We start from the raw sequence: 18,493 nt of genomic DNA, 5'->3' as shown, positions 1-18,493 counted from the left end.
CTTAACTGCCAATTATTAGGCCCACTATCCCACCATGTAACACAGGGCAAACCCCCACTGTCTCCGCGTACGGACACTTTCCTTAAGGAGAAAGCACAATTAAGCTTTCAAAAGGAAAAACAAAACTTCAAAATAAAAGACCTTGCTTAGCTTCAGCATAGAGAAAATTCACTCTAGCATGAGTCAGAATTATGCAGTTCTTGAAACAAAGCAGGCAAAAACTTGCAGTACACTTCAGCAACCATTTAGATACTTGCTTTTGTGAGGCAAACCTCCATAGGAGCACTTTCAGGAGTCAGCACAGCACTAGCTTCAGGGCTTATTTCCAACTCCATGGCAAGCAGTTCCTCACACAGACTGGAAGGTACTCCTTCTCCAGCCTCTGAAAACTCTATAGCCTCAGGAGCTTGGCTGCTATCAGGAACTCCCAGCCCTGAGCACTGTGACCTCTCCTGCTGCTGTTCCTCTCTCCTCTGATTTTCTAGGAGCCTAGTCTTCAGGGATAGAGCTTGTAGCCTCGCCCCCAACCCTCAGGTGGAAAGGATTTCTGGTGATTCACTTTAGGACACAGAGGGGGATGGGAACCTACCACTGCTGTTCTCCTACTCCCTCTACAGGCCCTAGAAGAAAATTTAGTTTGATAGACAGAAAATGGTGTATAAGGCAGATTATGGGCAGGGTCTGGATTAGCACTGGGACCTGCACTAGGGACACTCCTAGCAGGCATAGTCTGCTTATCACAGCCTGCAACCTGCAACCTGCATATAATACAAGCACCCGGTTATAGAATTGGTCTTTCAATGTAGGAATTAGCATGAGCTAGAAAGGTTATTCTAGAACAGGGCACCCACTACAGGCACTGGTTATGGCACCTCTTTTAAGCTTATTTTACAAAGAAAAGTAAGCACCTATTTTTCTTTATAGAATACTAGCACAAAAGGGGAAATTCTAGTTAACACGGAAATGTGGTTTGCAACACCTTAGCTTTAAATTCAGGGCTCCTTTTACTAAGCTGCGATAGCGTTTTTAGCGTGCGCAGAATTTTAGTGTGCGCTAAATCCATGCTACATGGCTAGAACTAACACCAGCTCAATGCTGGCGTTAGCATCTAGCACGTGGAGCAATTTAGCACGCGCTAAAACCGCTATCACAGCTTAGTAAAAGGAGCCCTCAAGTGCCTACTGGTTCCTAAACACCTACCTGTGCCTAACACCTCTATAGGTGTGGCTAACGCTGGAAGTGGCGTTAGGCGCCATAAAGCACCTAGGTTGGCGTGATTCACGTTAAAAGATAGATGCCAGAAATGTAGCCTTGAAAACCCTGGCCTATATTTCGGGCGCCTATCTTTCCAGAGATGCGATTCTCCAAATAGCGCCGTCAGTGGTTGACATGAGATCGGAGGCCGTTTTAAGGCCGTTTTAAGGCGGCCGCCAATATCAGCGTCGTTTAGAGAATCCAGCAGAAAATGTGCATATATTGAGTTGTGACCACTTACACCACCCCTATAATTGTGTAAATGCCCACACCTAGACGTGCATGAAAAACATAATGTAGAGTATGTATGCTAAAAAACCATTAGAGTAATTGATACTGTGGCGGGGCCACGGATAAGCCTAGCGCTGGCAACCCGGCTCCCGCCCCAAGTGCATGTCTGAGCGCTCCCTAGAAGACCTCGCTGGACAATCCCAGTAGAAAACACACACTGCTAACTTTGGAGAGTTCACAGTTTGTCCTTTTATTACCCAGTTCAAGGCACTGGGTCTTTAAACAGCCCCCCTTCGGCTGAGGATACTTGAAACAAATAATACATAAGCAATGCTTCTCCTTTAGAGAGAGTCCAAACTGCCCTTCAGGCAAATAAACCAAAAACATACAAAAACGCTTTCTTTCAGGCTTCAGCAGTTGTGCCTGAGGATACTTCAGGAAGCTTTTCTCACCTGACCCACCTAAAGTATAATGCCCATGCTCATGGGGTAGGGGCTGGGGAACCGTCCACCCTTTGGCTTACTGGTTTAAAGTCCCCACCCTATTCAGGGCTATGTAAAGTCAGGCTACTGAATTCCCGTTCAGGCTTTTCCCCAGAGGTTAATTAGTGTTCTCACCTCCTTCACTCTTTCTGCTAGGCCTATCTCTCTGGCTTTAATTCACACGGGGCACCTCCCCCTCCCCCTTTCACATTCACACTTCCTTACAGTCCTGCCTAAGGGATGAAGAACGCTGCCCTGAAAGATGTTAACTTTCATTCCCCTCCCCCATTCATTACCTCACTGACTGTAGTTAGATAGGAGGTCCCAGGCTGCCAAACTGCAATCCATTTTGCTTCCTTCAGAGGCCTCTCCCTTTATTTCCATTAGGGACTCCCCGCTCTGAGGCTGGATAGGAATTCCCCTCAGAGGCAACTACCGGCCAGCCCTGCTCTGGAAGCTTTTCTCTTCCCCTGAGCCTCTGCCTGGGAACCAGGGGTTTATTAATTCGGGAGAGCTGTGTGACAGCATGTTCTCTAGCCCTGGGCTGTGAGAAAAAGCTCCTAGCTGTTTCCTTCCTGCTCTGCATGGCTCGTCTCTCTCCCTCTGTTCCTGAGTTCCCCTGAGTGTTCCCAGCTGTGTTGATTTTATGCTGCAGGCTCGTTCCCACTCCCCCTCTGGGTTCGTCTTGCCTGTCAGCTCCACCCCTTTCCTTAACCCTTCCTGGGACAATTTTCTTTACCAGAGGTTTTACTGGAGAACTGCCCAAGGAATTATAAAAGGGATTATAGTGCCCTAAATCAGGTATTGTGGTTTCTGTCCTTCGCTCTCTGCCTTGCCCTGCCTGTTGGCTCTTTACAATAGGAACAGAGTTAATGGACAGCTTCCTGGGCTTAGGAATAGGGTCAGCCCTTTGCATGGCAGGGTTTAAAACCGGGTTCAAACCAGTGACAGGAGCTTCCCTGTCACAATACCTATTAACATCAACAATTGATTGTTAGCGAGTTGTACATGCATTTCAGGATGGTGCACAAATTGTGGCACACAAATTTGTGCGACCTCTATAGAATCTGGGGACGTGTGTATTTTTCTTTTAGACAGTATTTTATAAGAGGTCATTTACTGGGATGTAATTGGCCACTTATGCATGTTCTGCCTCAAGCGAGCATTATAGTATTACCTCTAAGAATCAAATCACCACATTATCCATTAGCATGGCTATGCACTAACCTCCACAATCTATAAATGGTGCTTAAGGTTAGGCATGCAATTGCGTACCCAGTTATAGAATAGGGTCCGGTACATACCATGGATGGCACTTAATTGGAGATAAGTACCAGTGTTATAAAATGGGCTTTAGAATTTATTGTGTGCTAATTCCCTTAACACACATTAAAAGTGCATTAATCCTAACGCTGCTAGATGAATTCCCTCCTTAGGGACTTTTAACTAAGTGTTTCTTCAAATAAAGGACATGAAAAATTTTGAAGTGTAATGGGCCAACTGGAAATGAACTGCCAGACTATGCTTCTGCTAAAAATGGATCTTTCAAATTCAGGACTGAGAAGAATTCTTGGCAACTTTGCCAACTACAAATAATGTCATCCGGTGTTTAAAAAAAAAAATCCTGGCTCAGAGGCTTTGCATATCCTGGAAAAAGTTACGTAAATACTTTTCCTGAAGCTGACTTGCTAAATTTTAACTATTCACCCTCCAGAGACCAGGATATAATTTGAGTCTTCTGAGCCCTAAATTAATACTTGTGCACTGTCTGCTTGCTAGAGAAAGATTTAATTATCATGACTCAGCAGAGAAGTCATCAAAAAAACATGAGAAATGAAGAAAATATTTCCAAAAAGGCTGTCAAAAAAATCATTAAGGCTCTGTTCATAACTGCATAAACAGTAGCTGCCAGGAACAATATAGCCTCCTCCTATATTACAATTCAAAAAGTTATTAGGATTAAGGACAACAGCAAAAATATAATCTAAAAAACATGACGTCATATCACAAAACAGGTGCTTTGTGATATTATAGCAATTATAAACCAGAAGGTCTCAATATTTGGTTTTAATTTTTAGTGCCTTTTCACAGGCACTAAAGTCATCTGTTTATTCACAAGAAGAGGTAAAATAATGCCGATGTGCTCAACCCTGCTTTTGAAATAACATTTTTAACCCACAAAAGGGTAATTCAGGCTCCTTGCCTGTGCAATATGTGTCTCTTCTAAGACTGCCAAATTGTTATAGATGTTTTCTCTCATACAGACACCTGATCACTGGGCACCAGAATCACATCGCCAACTCATTTCACATATATGACAATGTCTGGTCACAAACCGCCTCCTTATGTAATCTCACATGTAAATTTATGTACCAACCTCAGGATTTGAGATGTAGCACTTTGAGTTGCTTGCACAAATTTGGACCCCCCCTCCCCAATTTGCATCTGAAACTTGGGGCTCCTTTTACAAAGGCGCGCTAGGGCCTTAACGCGCGGAATAGCGCACGCTAAATTGCCGCGTGCGCTAGCCGCTACCGCCTCCTTTTGAGCAGGCGGTAGATCTTCGGCTAGCGCATGCTAATCCGGTGCGTGCGTTAAAAACACTAGCGCACCTTTGTAAAAGGAGCCCTTAATTCACAATCCAATCAGCATTGATAATTGGTCACTAACAAGAAATTAGCACTAATTGGCACTAATTAGAATTTACACATGCATCTTTATAGGCATATTCTATAAAGCCATAAGAACATAAGAATTGCCATACTGGGATAGACCGAAGGTCCATCAAGCCCAGTATGCTGTTTCCAACAGTGGCCAAACCCGGACCTAAGCACCTAGCTAGATCCCAAGTAGCAAAATTGATTCTATGCTACTTATCCTGAGAATAAGCAGTAGATTTCCCTAAGCCATCTCAATAATGGCCTAAGGACTTCTCTTTTAGGAAATTATCTAAACCTTTTTTAAACCCCGCTAAACTACCTGATTTTTCACCAAGTTCTCTGGCAACGAATTCCAGAGTTTAATTACACATTATGTGAAGAAATATTTTCTCCAGTTTGTTTAAATCTACTACTTAGTAGCTTCATCACATGCCCCCTAGTTCTAGTATTTTTGGAAAGAGTAAACAAGCGATTCACATCTACCCTTGCCATGCCATTATTTTATAGACGTCTTTCATATCACCCCTGAATCGTCTCTTCTAGCTGCTTTAGCCTTTCCTCATAGGGGAGTCATCCCATCCCTTTTATCATTTTTGTTGCCCTTCCCTGTACTTTTTCTAATTCCACTATATCTTTTTTGAGATACGACGACCAGAACTGCACACAGTATTCAAGGTGCAGCTGTACCATAGAGCAATACAAGGGCATTATAGCATTCTCATTGTTGTTTTCCATTCCTTTCCTGATATTTCCTAACATTCTATTTGCTTTCTTAGCAGCAGCTGCACATTGAGCTGAGGGTTTCAACATATCCTCAACAATGACATCTAGATCCTTTTCCTGGGCAGTGACTCCTAACACAGAACCCAGCATCACATAGCTATAGTTCAGGTTCCTCTTTCACACATACATCACTTTGCACTTGTTCATCATATTAAACATTACCTGCCATTTTGATGCCCAGTCTTCCAGCCTCACAAGGTCCTCTTGCAATTTTTCACAATCCCCTTGTGATTTAACAATTTTGAACAAGTTATTCCCATCTCTAGATCATTGATAAATATGTTAAAAAAACAGCGGTCCCAGCATAGATCCCTGGGGAACCCCACTATTTACCCTTCTCCATTGAGAATATTGACCATTTAAACCCACTTCCAGTTTTCTGCCATTCAACCAGTTCTCAGTCCATAAAAGGACATTACTTCTTATCCCATGACTTTCTAATTTTTCTCTGAAGTCTTTCATGAGGTACTTTGTTAAATGCCTTTTGAAAATCCAAATACACAATATCAACTGGTTCATCTTTATCTACATGGTCATTCACCCCTTCAAAGAAATGCAGTAGATTAGTGAGGCAAGATTTCCCTTGACTAAAACCATGTTGGCTTTCTCTCATTAATCCATGCTTATTTATATGTTCTGTCATTTTGTTCTTTATAATAGCCTCTACCATTTTGCCCAGCACCAAAGTCAGACTCACCGGTCTATAATTTCCCAGATCACCTGTGGAACCCTTTTTAAAAATCAGCACATAATGTTTCTAAGTGATGTATTTATTGTTAATGTGTATGATTATATTTAACACTTAATGTAATTTTGAAAATGAATAAAGAATTAAAAAAAAAAAAAAATCAGCATCACGTTGTCTACCCTCCAGTCTTCCGGTACTATGCTGGGTTTTAAAGAAAAATTACAAATTACTAATAGCTCTGCAAGTTCAATTTTCAATTCTATCAGCACTCTGGGATGTATACCATCCAGTTCAGGTGATTTGCTACTATTCAGTTTGTCAAACTCACGTATTACTTCATCCAATGTTACAGAGATTTGTATGAGTTTCTCTGATTTATCAAAATTGAATACAGTTTCTGGCACCGGTATCTCCACCATATCTTCCTCACTGAATACATTACATTACATTAGTGATTTCTATTCCGCCTTTACCTTGCAGTTCAAGGCGGATTACATAAGAATTGTTATGATGTTAAGAAGTACATATTGTTAAGATAATAATAAGTACTTAAGGAATAGTTTGAACATTTTCTAATTTGCTAAGAAGTAGATAGTATTGCAGGAGGAGTTTGGGACATGGCTGGTTGTGTTATATTGGTTTTATGTATTTTTTGAAGAGTAGGGTTTTTGTTTATTTTTTGGTTTTGTAGTCTGTGGTCGAAATTAGCAGATTGGTGAGTTTGTTCAGTTTCGCTGCTCTGGTGGCCAGTAGGTTGTCATACAGTTTTCTTCGTTTGACGTTTTTGGTTGGCGGGTGTGTGAATACCAAGGCAAAGAACTCATTTAGGGGTCCTTTTACAAAGCCGCGCTAGCGGTTTTATCACACGTACTGGATTAGTGCGCAGTAGCCAGAAATATACCGCCTGTTCAAAAGGAGGCGGTAGTGGCTACCACACACGGCAATCTAGCGCGCCTTTGTAAAAGAAGCCCTTAATCTCTCCGCTATGTCCTTGTCTTCCCTGAGAGCCCCTTTTATCCCTCAGTCATCTAACGGTACACAAAAATTCTAGTAAGCGGAATGGAAATTGGATATGGCCATGCACTATTATAGAATACGCCCCATCTGTGCCTAAGTTAGGTATGGGAAATTATACCAGGTTTTTAGTTTGTGCACGTGGTTGCGCCTAAATTTAGTTGTAGGTCCCAGCGCTAACTGGTATTCTAGACACCGCATCTAACTTTAGACATGGTTTATAGAATAGCACGAAGCATGTTTTTACCATCCTGATTTTTTGAGGTGCTATATATAGAATCCCCCCCCCAAAAAAAAAAAAAAAAAAGCTTACATTTGTTATAGATACTAGCAATTATCTGGCCAATATTCAGTACTATTTAACTGGCCAGGAATGGCTCCTGGCCTGTTAAATAGCATTATAGTGCCTAACGACGTTCCAACTCCAACTTCATACCAAGCTACTGGAATCAACTGCCCCCATAGATGAGATCCCTTAAAGGACTCTTCAACTTTAGGAAAGCAATAAAATCATACCTCTTCACCTAACTCTCCTGCCTAAGCCAATAGATTACAAAGAAATGTAAATGTATATTGGTATTAGGATAAAAATTTGTATTGAAAAAACTTGTACTATAACTATTGTATTTTTGTATCACGTCGCAATTTTCTGTAATGCATGTGTAACATAGTAACATAGTAGATGATGGCAGATAAAGACCCGAATGATCCATCCAGTCTGCCAAACCTGATTCATTTAATTTTTTTTTTTTCTTCTTCTTAGCTATTTCTGGGCAAGAATCCAAAGCTCTACTCTGTACTGTGCTTGGGTTCCAACTACTGAAGTCTCCATCAAAGCTTACTCCAGCCCATCTACACCATCCCAGCCACTGAAGCCCTCCCCAGCCCATCCTCAACCAAAAGGCCATATACAGACACATACTGTGCAAGTCTGCCCAGTATTCCTGTAAAATGTCATGTATGTTATCGATACTGAAAACTACTATGTATATATCATTGTAACCTGTTCTGGGCTCCAGAGGAGGACGAGCTGTAAAACTAACTAACTAATTAAACTATGGTAAATTGTAACCTGTTAACTGCATATTATATATGTCAACCTGTAACTCATTCTGAGGTCTTTGGGTAGAACAGAATAGAAAATGAATTTTATTAAATAAATAGCCTCAGATATACAGCGAGAGATAACCAGCTATCTCCCAGTGAATATTCACAGTTAGCAGCCAGTCACTAACAGGCTGTATCATGAAACTCAGCCAGATAAGCACATATATTCAGTGGAAAACTAGCTATGTTTAGCAGTTAAAACAGGCTACATAAAGAGCAAGCCTATCTTTAACCACTAAACACTTAACCGGTTAATGCAGACTATCAGCTTAGCTGGTTAGCTTGCCACAGACACAAGTGAAATTGGATATTCAATGCCAGTTGTGGGAAACAGCCCAGCAATGAATATCCAAGTTGAACTTCAGCAGAAGGCAGTCAAAGCACTACAAACTGTCGTCTGAATATATGAGGTCTAATGTTCATAAATGAAAGTCTTAATCAGACCATAATTGAAGCTAATAATCAATAATCAGTGTAAATTGCAGTTACAGTCTGTCCTCGTTATTCGCGGTAGTATGATTCCTGAAAATGTTTGCGAACTACAAAATAGCGAATAATTCCATTACATTACATTAGGGATTTCTATTCCGCCATTACCTTGCGGTTCAAGGCAGCTTCCAAAAGATTTATAAACGGGGGTAACCATGGAAGAACAGTTGATTTACTAGATTGGTAAAGAGTAGATCTTTTGACATTTTCAGGGGTTGGAATTAGTACAGCTTACAAGAGGTATATAGACAGGGGTTACAATGGAGGCACAATTGTCATTGCTGGGGTAGTAAGAGTGGATTCTTTGTCTATTTTAGCATTGTTAATAGTACGTGAAGTTAGGGCTGTTTCAGGAATTTCTTGAAAAGTATAGTTTTTATTTCTTTTCTGAATGTCTTGTAGTCTGCGGTGGTCATCAGCAGGTTGGAGATCCAGGTATCTAGTTTTGCAGCTTGAGTGGTTAGGAGGCCGTCGTGTAGTTTAGATCGTTTTGAAATGCTGAGTCTGTGGGAAAATAGAGCTTAGGTTCCATTGTGCCTCAAAACTGCAGAAAGTGAGCAATGGATCCTATTGGGAAAATAGGTTTAGATTCCTGCATGAGGTATCTGTAATTTATTCTATGGATGCTTTGGCCATATCTGTAAGCAAACGCCAGACGACAAGGCGAAATGAAAGCAAAGAAAACTGTTTTGTAAGAGTTGGTCCCTGGGAATATTGGTAGAAAATTATGCAACCACAGATACGTGAAATCGCGCATCAGAAATTTGTGAATAATGAAAACGGACTGTAATTAGTTCTAACTGGCATTAACTTGTATTTATGCATGTTGTCAGATGGTTGCCAGATGATCTCCCACTATAACATCAGAAACACTTTCCCCATTTGTATGCACTAAGTCCAGTATGGCTCCATCCCGCATAGGTTCCATTACCAACTACTGTAACAGTTCTCCTTGTAGAGAATCCAGGATCTCCCTACTTCTAGAAGGCCCCACAATACGGGTACCCCAATCAACATCCAGCATGTTAAAAACACCTATTAGTAATACTTCTCTTTTTACAGCTATATTCTGAATGTCAACTATTAAATCGCTGTCCACTTTTGTCTGTGAAGGAGTCCTGTATATCACACCAATGTAAATACATTTTCCATTCCCTCATGCCAGATTAACCCACAGTGTCTCTTCCTTACCCTGGAGATCCTGCAGTTGCGTGGCTTTAATATGATCTTAAACATATGACGCTACTCCCCCTCCTTTTCTTCCTACCCTGTCTTACCTGAACAGATTATAGCCCGATATAACTACATCACAGTCATGGTTCTCCGTGAACCACGTCTCCATGATCGCCACTATATCCAACTCATCTTCCATCACAGTTTCTGGATCCAGAACCTTGTTTCCCATACTTCGAGCATTAGTATATTCTGCTTTCCTAGGGTTGCCAGATTTTACTATAGTAAAATCCAGAATCCTAGACCCGCCCCCCCAGGCCCTCCCACTTCCACCCCATCTCCGCCCCCCAATCCCGCCTGCTCTCCTTGGGCAGGAGGAAATCTGCGCATGCGCGGATTTCCTCCTCCCCGATGTGATTTAGAGGAGGCTTTTCAAAACCCAGACAAAAGTGCCGGGTTTTGAAAAGCCGTCCGGACCCCCGGACATGTCCTAAAAAAAAAGACATGTCCGAGGAATCTGGACATCTGGTACCCCTATGCTTTCCAGACAGATCCCCTGTCATGGTTTCTGTGGAGATCATCTAGAAGGGACACAAGAACTATCTCTATTCCATATCCAGGTCTGAGGCCAGTTGCATTCATTTAGCCAGTCATTGAGTTGAATGCATTCTGTAAGTTTTGCCATGAAAGGGATGTTAGAGACTGGTTGGTAATTTCCAAACTTATTCTCGTCAAGGAGCTCTTTTTCTGTAGGAAGTACATCACAGCCCTTTTTACTGTTTTTTTGGCAGCTGCTCTTCCATGGGAGAGAAATGTACAATTTTAATAACCTCTTCAATAAGGCCCATGCTTGCAAGCAGGGCAATTTATCAGCCGTAGACCTTTCAGATCTTTTTTCAAGAGCCTCCTCTGTGCCCCGGTTTAATGAGTCTCACATAAGCCGGGCATAGTTGGTAGGAAGGAGAGTTCTCATTAGTTGGAGGGAAGTTCAATAAGACTGTCTGTAGATCCTGATGGACACCTTTAGTTTTCTTTGCAAACTATGTAGCACAATCATTGCTGGGAATGCTGGTTCCGTTGTGGAGTTTGTAGTAGGCTGTTTAGCATTTTAAATAGCTGCTCTGTTGAGCTTGCAGTTTGTTCAATGTGTTAAGAGAAATATTGCTTTTTGGTTGTTCTTAAGGCCTTGCGGTACTTTGCTTTGCTTTGTGTTTCTTACAGTTGAGCCTGTCTTCATCTAGGTCAGTGGTCTCAAACTCGCGGCCCGGGGGCCACATGCAGCCCGCCAGGTACTATTTTGAGGCCCTCGGTATATTTATCATAATCACAAAAGTTAAATAAAACAGTTTCTTGATCATATCTCTTTAGCTATAAATTACAATATTATTATTAAAACTTAACCAAAAGGAAAGATTTATAAACTATAAAGAGTTTTACCTCATGCAAAATTGTCATTTCTTTAATAAGACATTAACTACCGTATTTTCGCGGATATAACGCGCACCCGTGTAAAACGCGCACACGGGTATAGCGCGCAGAAACCACAATATTATGTATAAAAACTTTTGTATACCGCGCTCACGGGTATAACGCGCATGCTGCCCGACTGTCCTTTCGCCCGCCCCGACTCTCCTCTGGCCACCCCGACTCTCCTTTCGCCCGCCCCGACTCTCCTCTGGCCACCCCGACTCTCCTTTCACCCGCCCCGACTCTCCTCTGGCCACCCCGACTCTCCTTTCGCCCTCCCCGACTCTCCGTGCGCTGTCCCGACTCTCCGTTTACCCGCCCTGCCCCCCCCCCGGCAGGACCACTCGCACCCCCACCCCGAAGGACCGCCGACTCCCCGACAATATCGGGCCAGAAGGGAGCCCAAACCCTCCTGGCCACGGCGACCCCCTACCCCCACCCCGCCCGACGCCCGATTCACCCCCCCCCAGCAGGACCGCTCACACCCCCACCCCGAACGACCGCTCGCACGCGCTCCCACCCGCACCCGCGATCGGAGCAAGAGGGAGCCCAAGCCCTCTTGCCCGGCCGACTCCCCGACAATATCGGGCCAGGAGGGAGCCCAAACCCTCCTGGCCACGGCGACCCCCTACCCCCACCCCGCACTACATTACGGGCAGGAGGGATCCCAGGCCCTCCTGCCCTCGACGCAAACCCCCCTCCCTCCCTCCAACGACCGCCCCCCCCAAGAACCTCCGACCGCCCCCCCAGCCGACCCGCGACCCCCCTGGCACTCTGGGTGATGCATGAAATGAATCGCTGACCTTTCACACTCCAAAATTACCAACAGGTATGGAGGTGCTGGTAGTGTGTTAAAAGTGTGTCTCAGGAGTGTGTATGCGTTACAGGCACATCTCATGTGTGTGCATCAAAAGTGTATATCAGCAGGTCTGGGCTGCCGATTGCATGAGAGATGAAGATACATTTATCATTCTTGATGGATGGTGCCATATGCATTTATGTCTCATGCGTGTATCTTAAAGACGCGCTTGTTAAAAGCATATGCTGGCAGATCACAGGCTGCTGATTGCATGAGAGTGGAAGTTCACAAAAATACGGAGGCAGCTTATGATATGTGCCCATGATATACTACAATAAGGCACGCCTACGACTGAGGCTCATGCGTGCCTACGACATAGCATTCTTTAGTGCATGTGCACATTTATGCCTCTTTCCATGGACTCTTCTTTGCATGTGTAATTTGCTTTCTTCACTGACTGATATGATGGAGCTCATCTGCATGCAAGGTTTTTGTAGCATTGCTCATCTTTTTGAAATTGGAAAATGTACCGGTGCTATGATGACCACAGGATTTTAACAGTAAGTTTACAACATCAGGGCCACACTCCTTAAATAAACTACACTTTTCTTTTGGTGAATGGTACGATTAGTCTCGATTGTTATTGTAATTTTCAGCTGAGAGGTATCTAAGTGAGTTGCTGTCCTTTTTGAATTTCCATTTCATTGTTAGTTTGTACATCACCCTGTTCTGCCACTTAGTTTGGGTGGTATAACGAGTTAAAATAAACATAAACATATTATGTGCCTTTATAAAATAGACATAACACATGTGCCTCTGTATCTGAAGTCTAGGTACCCTGCTATAGAATTACCCTTCATACTGACAAGATAGCGAGTCCTGGAGATCATCCACCTGTGAAATTAGCCCCTCAGCAGTCAACTATAATTAGGGTTACCATATATTGTAAAATCCCGGATGCATGACCATGCCCTGTTCTGCTCCCAGCCCCGCCTTGTTCTGTCCCCAGCCACACCCCATTCTGCCTCCATCCCCGCTCAATTCAGCCCCAGTTCAGACCCCAAAAAGCCCCGTTTCTTCATTCCTGACCTCCGGGCCACATCCGAGGGCCTCCGAGCATGCGCAGACATGTGTGACATCATCCGCACATGCTCAGAGGCCCTCGGACGCAGGAGGTCAGGAATGAAGAGATGAGACTTGGGGGGAGGATTGAATTGGAGTGGAATTGAGCGGGGATGGAGGCAGATGCAGCTGGAACTTTCCAAAACCCAAATTACTGGGTTCTAGAAAATCCATCTAGGCACTCGGACATTCCTCAAATACAGGGGTAGGGAACTCCAGTCCTCGAGAGCCGTATTCCAGTCGGGTTTTCAGGATTTCCCCAATGAATCTGCATGAGATCTATTTGCATGCACTGCTTTCAATGCATATTCATTGGGGAAATCCTGAAAACCCGACTGGAATACAGCTCTCAAGGACCGGAGTTACCTACCCTTGCTCTAAAATGAGGACCTGCCTGGGTTTTCTCGTACGTCTAGTAATCCTAACTATAATGGGTCATAGCTAATTTCCAGCTGGTTGACAGCAAAGAAATAGATCCGGTGCTCTCAGATATCCTTCCCTCCTCTTGTCCCTCAAAGCCACATCCAGCTTGGCCGGTGAAACAGTCCAGAGGGGGACTGCTGGAAAGGATCAGCTACATTAGAAATGCCTCATTAGAGAAGGAAAGGCTGTAGGACTGTTTATAAACAGAGGTTGTTAAATTGCTTTAAAAAGAGAAATGCTTTGCATCTCAGATCCCCAGATACCTGGCATCCCATCTCAAACATTCCATTTTAGCTAAACTAATTTTTAAAAAATGTAGTTATACAAATGGGAAATATAATTACTGAGCATAAATTGTTGGCTCAGAGACAATCTGGCTTCAGAAAGCATCACAGCATAGAAATAGTATTAGTGTCTTTGCTAAACGATGCCATTTGTGCCGCAGATAGTAGCTCAGCGCTGCAAGATGTCAGTGTCACTTTTAAAACCATTAACCCTGATATTGTCTTGTACCTCATAGCCCTCGGTTTCCTGAGTATTATGTTTTCCTTCTTTAGATCATTTTTACAGGTCCGTTTCAAAAAGCACTCATGACAATTTCTTGCTTTTTTAGTATGCGTTTTGAAACCTTTGTTGCATATTTTGCAACAAGAAAACGCTCTTTCCAATAGTCCTGGAACTAGGGGTGGGGAGACTGGGGCACTGCCACAAGTACACTCCTTTTTAGGGTGCTTCCAGCAGAACAAGGTACCATGCTGCGTGGTTGTGTTTCCTAGAGCGGTGCCTTGAAAGCCACAGCATTTGGTTCTGGCACTAATTTTCACATGTATATATGAGTGTGATACACCTTTTGCTGCCTTTAGAAATGAGCTTGAATAATGCAGCAAAACAGCAAAAAGATGGTGGAATGGGAGATCGGATGTACCAGGTTGTAGTTTAATAAGCATCCAAATAACTTAAAAACAATCCACAAAGGGTGTATCCAGTCACACGTGATCCACAGGATAGAAACCAAATAATGTATACAATAAAAATAACCCAACATGGGCTGTGTTTTGGCAAAATAAAAATGCCTTCCTCAGGGGTCTTATAGGGCCCTTAGCTGTCTTAAATATAAAAACATAAAAGTCACAAAAACTAGTCAAGAGACTACAAACAAGCAGCACAGCTCACAAGACCACAATGCAGACCTATCTTACAGTAGCGCTTTGGTTTTGCTTTCCTTCAGCGAAAGCGTGCCGCTTTAAGAAATTCTTAGAAAGGACTCTGGCGTTTCAAGCAGGAGTAATGTATAAATAATTTGGATATGCAGGCTGGGACTTCACGGAGATCCAAGATGGCGTTCGGTACCTGTGACTGGTGAGACGCTGTGGGAATCATCGATCGTTCTTTTTCTTGAATACAGCTTTTCTTTTTACTGCGATGCCGAAGAGACGGGGTAAGAGCACTGCTGCAGCCTCGCGGCGCTCTGAACACCCCCCTCTCGCTTCCATCGAGCAGTTTTTGCAGCGCCTTCAGAGGGAGCCTGCAGTCTCAGGGAATCGCCCGTTGGACCAAGCGGGGTGGAGTGATGCCAACTCGGAAGTCCCAGGGCTAGAAACAACTCTGAGCCCTGACCAGAGGATTCCACCTCTCCCACCGCTGAGTGCGAGCTCGCCACGCGAAGGGAGTGGGCCAGAAGCAGCAGCACTCCCTGACCGAGAGGCTATAACACCTGGGAGCCAGCAAGAAGAAGTCTTGATGGCCTTTCTAAGCCCAGAGACAGTTCCAGCGGACAGGAGATCTGAGGGAGGAGAAAAACCGGACCGGCAGACAGAGGGAAGTCAAGGTTTTCAACTTTACATGAGCTTTCCTTCAAATATGAAAAACCAGCTGAAGTGACTCTTGACTCATTATGGGACTTGGTTTCCAAACTGGGAGACTCACTAACTAAACAGATTAAAGAAGGTGAAAAGAATATAAGAATTCAACAGAAATAAACAGGAAATTTCCAATATCAAAGAAAAAGTAGGAGAAATTTAAAAAGAAGTAATAATGATTAAACAAGTTCAATCTACAATAATAAAAGATAATCAAGTTATTAGAAGAAAATTGGAAACAATGGAAAATAATTATCGGACTAATAATCTGCGCTTGCTGAACTTCCCTAAAGTTCCATCTATAAACCCAAGGGAGATGATAAAAAGGTACTTTATAGAGATATTAAATATTCCTGAGGAATCAATACCTCCTCTCACTCGGGTATATTATTTGCCTATTAAAGTAATGGATCAGCAAGCGGACGATCAGAAACAAGTTGCACAAGACCCTCAACTAGATTTGACAGCAATTTTGGAAGTATCTGACAAAGACTTGGCTAAACCAGCAACTCTTTTATTATCTGTGGCGTTGTTGCCAGATAAAGATTGGATACTAAAAATGTTTTTTAAAAATAAAAATAAGGAGTTCCTGGGTTTGAAAATTCAAATATTTCCAGATGTTAGTAGAGAAACTCAGAACCGTAGACGTCAATTTCTTCTGATGAAAGCAGGAGTAGCACAGTTGGGTGGTATTTTCTTTTTACACTTTCCATGTAAATGTATAATAAGGTATCGAGATAATAAATATGTGTTTTTTGAACCGGCTCAACTTACAGCTTTCTTGACGCTGAAACATTTGGAAAAGGAAGGAACAATGTAATAACAACAACAAATGGATTTGATCAATAGAATATAAGCTCCTTAATACAGTTACTAGATACCTTTTTTCTTGTATAGAATTTATTAATTGATTTCCTTAAAGTTCACTCATAAATCCTTGGATCATCCTTTTTTTGAGGACTTGAGATTGTTTGAGTAGAGATTTATTATTGTGGAAATTATTTTCCTTTTTTTTTTTTTTAAATATATGTATGATCAGACAATCTTTCTGTACAAAATGTTTGATTTTGTTAAAATTCAAAAGTGATAAATAAAGAATAAAAAAAAATAATAATTTGTATTGTGCATATCTTACTTTGAATAAGTTAGGGTCGCATTTTGTTAATCAGTATCTGTTATTGAATTGTGTTATTTTCTTTTTTTAAGACATTGTTATTTGGATCTGTATTTTAATTACTTGTAATTACTATTGTGTAAACCGCCAAGAACAGATGGTTTGGCGGTATATAAAAATAAACTATTATTATTTAGTCCCATATCTAAGATTGTTTGTCTGTCTGCTGCCTGGATATGACACTGTCACTTTAACCCTTTATTTGGCATTATTGCTCAGAAGCAACATGTGTCTTCTATGGCTCTTATGAGAGATCTTCATCTCCAAATGCCTGTTACTTGGCACTGTTGCTCTCATTCAACATCGAGTTGCATTAAACAGCCGTTTCTCCATCTGCGAATGAAACAGTTAAATGTAACATGGTCAAGACAGAACTTTCTTCTTTCACCTCAGACCACTTTTTCAGTTCCCACAGTTCATAACATTAGGAACATGCTCAATGGTTCTACATGTGCCCAAATCATTGCTTAAATGATTTATTTATTTCTTTATAATCTTCCACAAAAAAATCTGCAATACAAGCGTGTTTTCCACTCCATGCTCACCTTTCTAGGCGTAAAAACTTGGAACGACCTTACTGAAATGACCAGGACAGAACCTAACCACACCAAATTCCAGAAGAAACTGAAAACTCATCTATTTGGCACCTAATCACTTGTATACTCTTCTCCTCCTGTATCTTAAGAACATAAGCAATGCCTCCGCTGGGTCAGACCTGAGGTCCATCATGCCCAGCAGTCCGCTCATGCGGTGGCTCAACAGGTCCAGGACCTGTGCAGTAATCCTCTATTTATACCCCTCTATCCCCTTTTCCAGCAGGAAATTATCCAATCCTTTCTTAAACCCCTGTACTGTACTCTGCCCTATTATGCCCTCTGGAAGCGCATTCCAGATGTCCACCACTCGTTGGGTAAAGAAGAACTTCTTAGCATTCGTTTTGAATCTGTCCCCTTTCAACTTTTCCGAGTGTCCTCTTGTTCTTTTATTTTTCGAAAGTTTGAAGAATCTGTCCCTCTCTACTCTCTCTATGCCCTTCATGATCTTATAAGTCTCTATCATATCCCCTCTAAGTCTCCTCTTCTTCAGGGAAAAGAGACCCAGTTTCTCCAATCTCTCAGCGTATGAGAGGTTTTCCATCCCTTTTATCAAACGTGTCGCTCTCCTCTGAACCCTCTCGAGTAACGCCATATCCTTCTTAAGGTACGGAGACCAATATTGGACGCAGTATTCCAGATGCGGGCGCACCATCGCCCGATACAATGGCAGGATAACTTCTTTCGTCCTTGTTGTAATATCCTTCTTGATTATGCCTAGCATTCTATTTGCTTTCTTAGCGGCTGCTGCGCACTGTGCCGTCGGCTTCATTGTCATGTCCACCATTACCCCCAAGTCCCTTTCTTGGTTACTCTCATTCAATAATATCCCTCCCATCGTATAGTTGTACCTCGGGTTTCTGTTTCCCACATGCAATACTTTACATTTCTCAACGTTGAACTTCATCTGCCATCTCGCCGCCCATTCCCCCAGTTTGTTCAAGTCCCTTTGCAATTCTTCGCATTCCTCTTTAGTCCCAGCTCCACTAAATAGTTTTGTATCGTCCTCAAATTTTATTATCTCACACTTCATGCCTGTTTCTAGATCATTTATGAATATATTAAATAGCAGCGGCCCGAGCACTGAGCCCTGCGGAACACCACTCGTGACCCTCATCCAATCCGAGTAGTGGCCCTTCACCCCTACCCTCTGTTTCCTACCCGCCAACCAGTTT

The sequence above is a fragment of the Geotrypetes seraphini genome, chromosome 2 (genome assembly GCF_902459505.1).
Source record: "Geotrypetes seraphini chromosome 2, aGeoSer1.1, whole genome shotgun sequence".
Taxonomy (NCBI): Eukaryota; Metazoa; Chordata; class Amphibia; order Gymnophiona; family Dermophiidae; genus Geotrypetes; species Geotrypetes seraphini.
The sequence above is the reverse complement of the archived record's forward strand: the minus strand, read 5'-3'. Positions refer to the sequence as shown.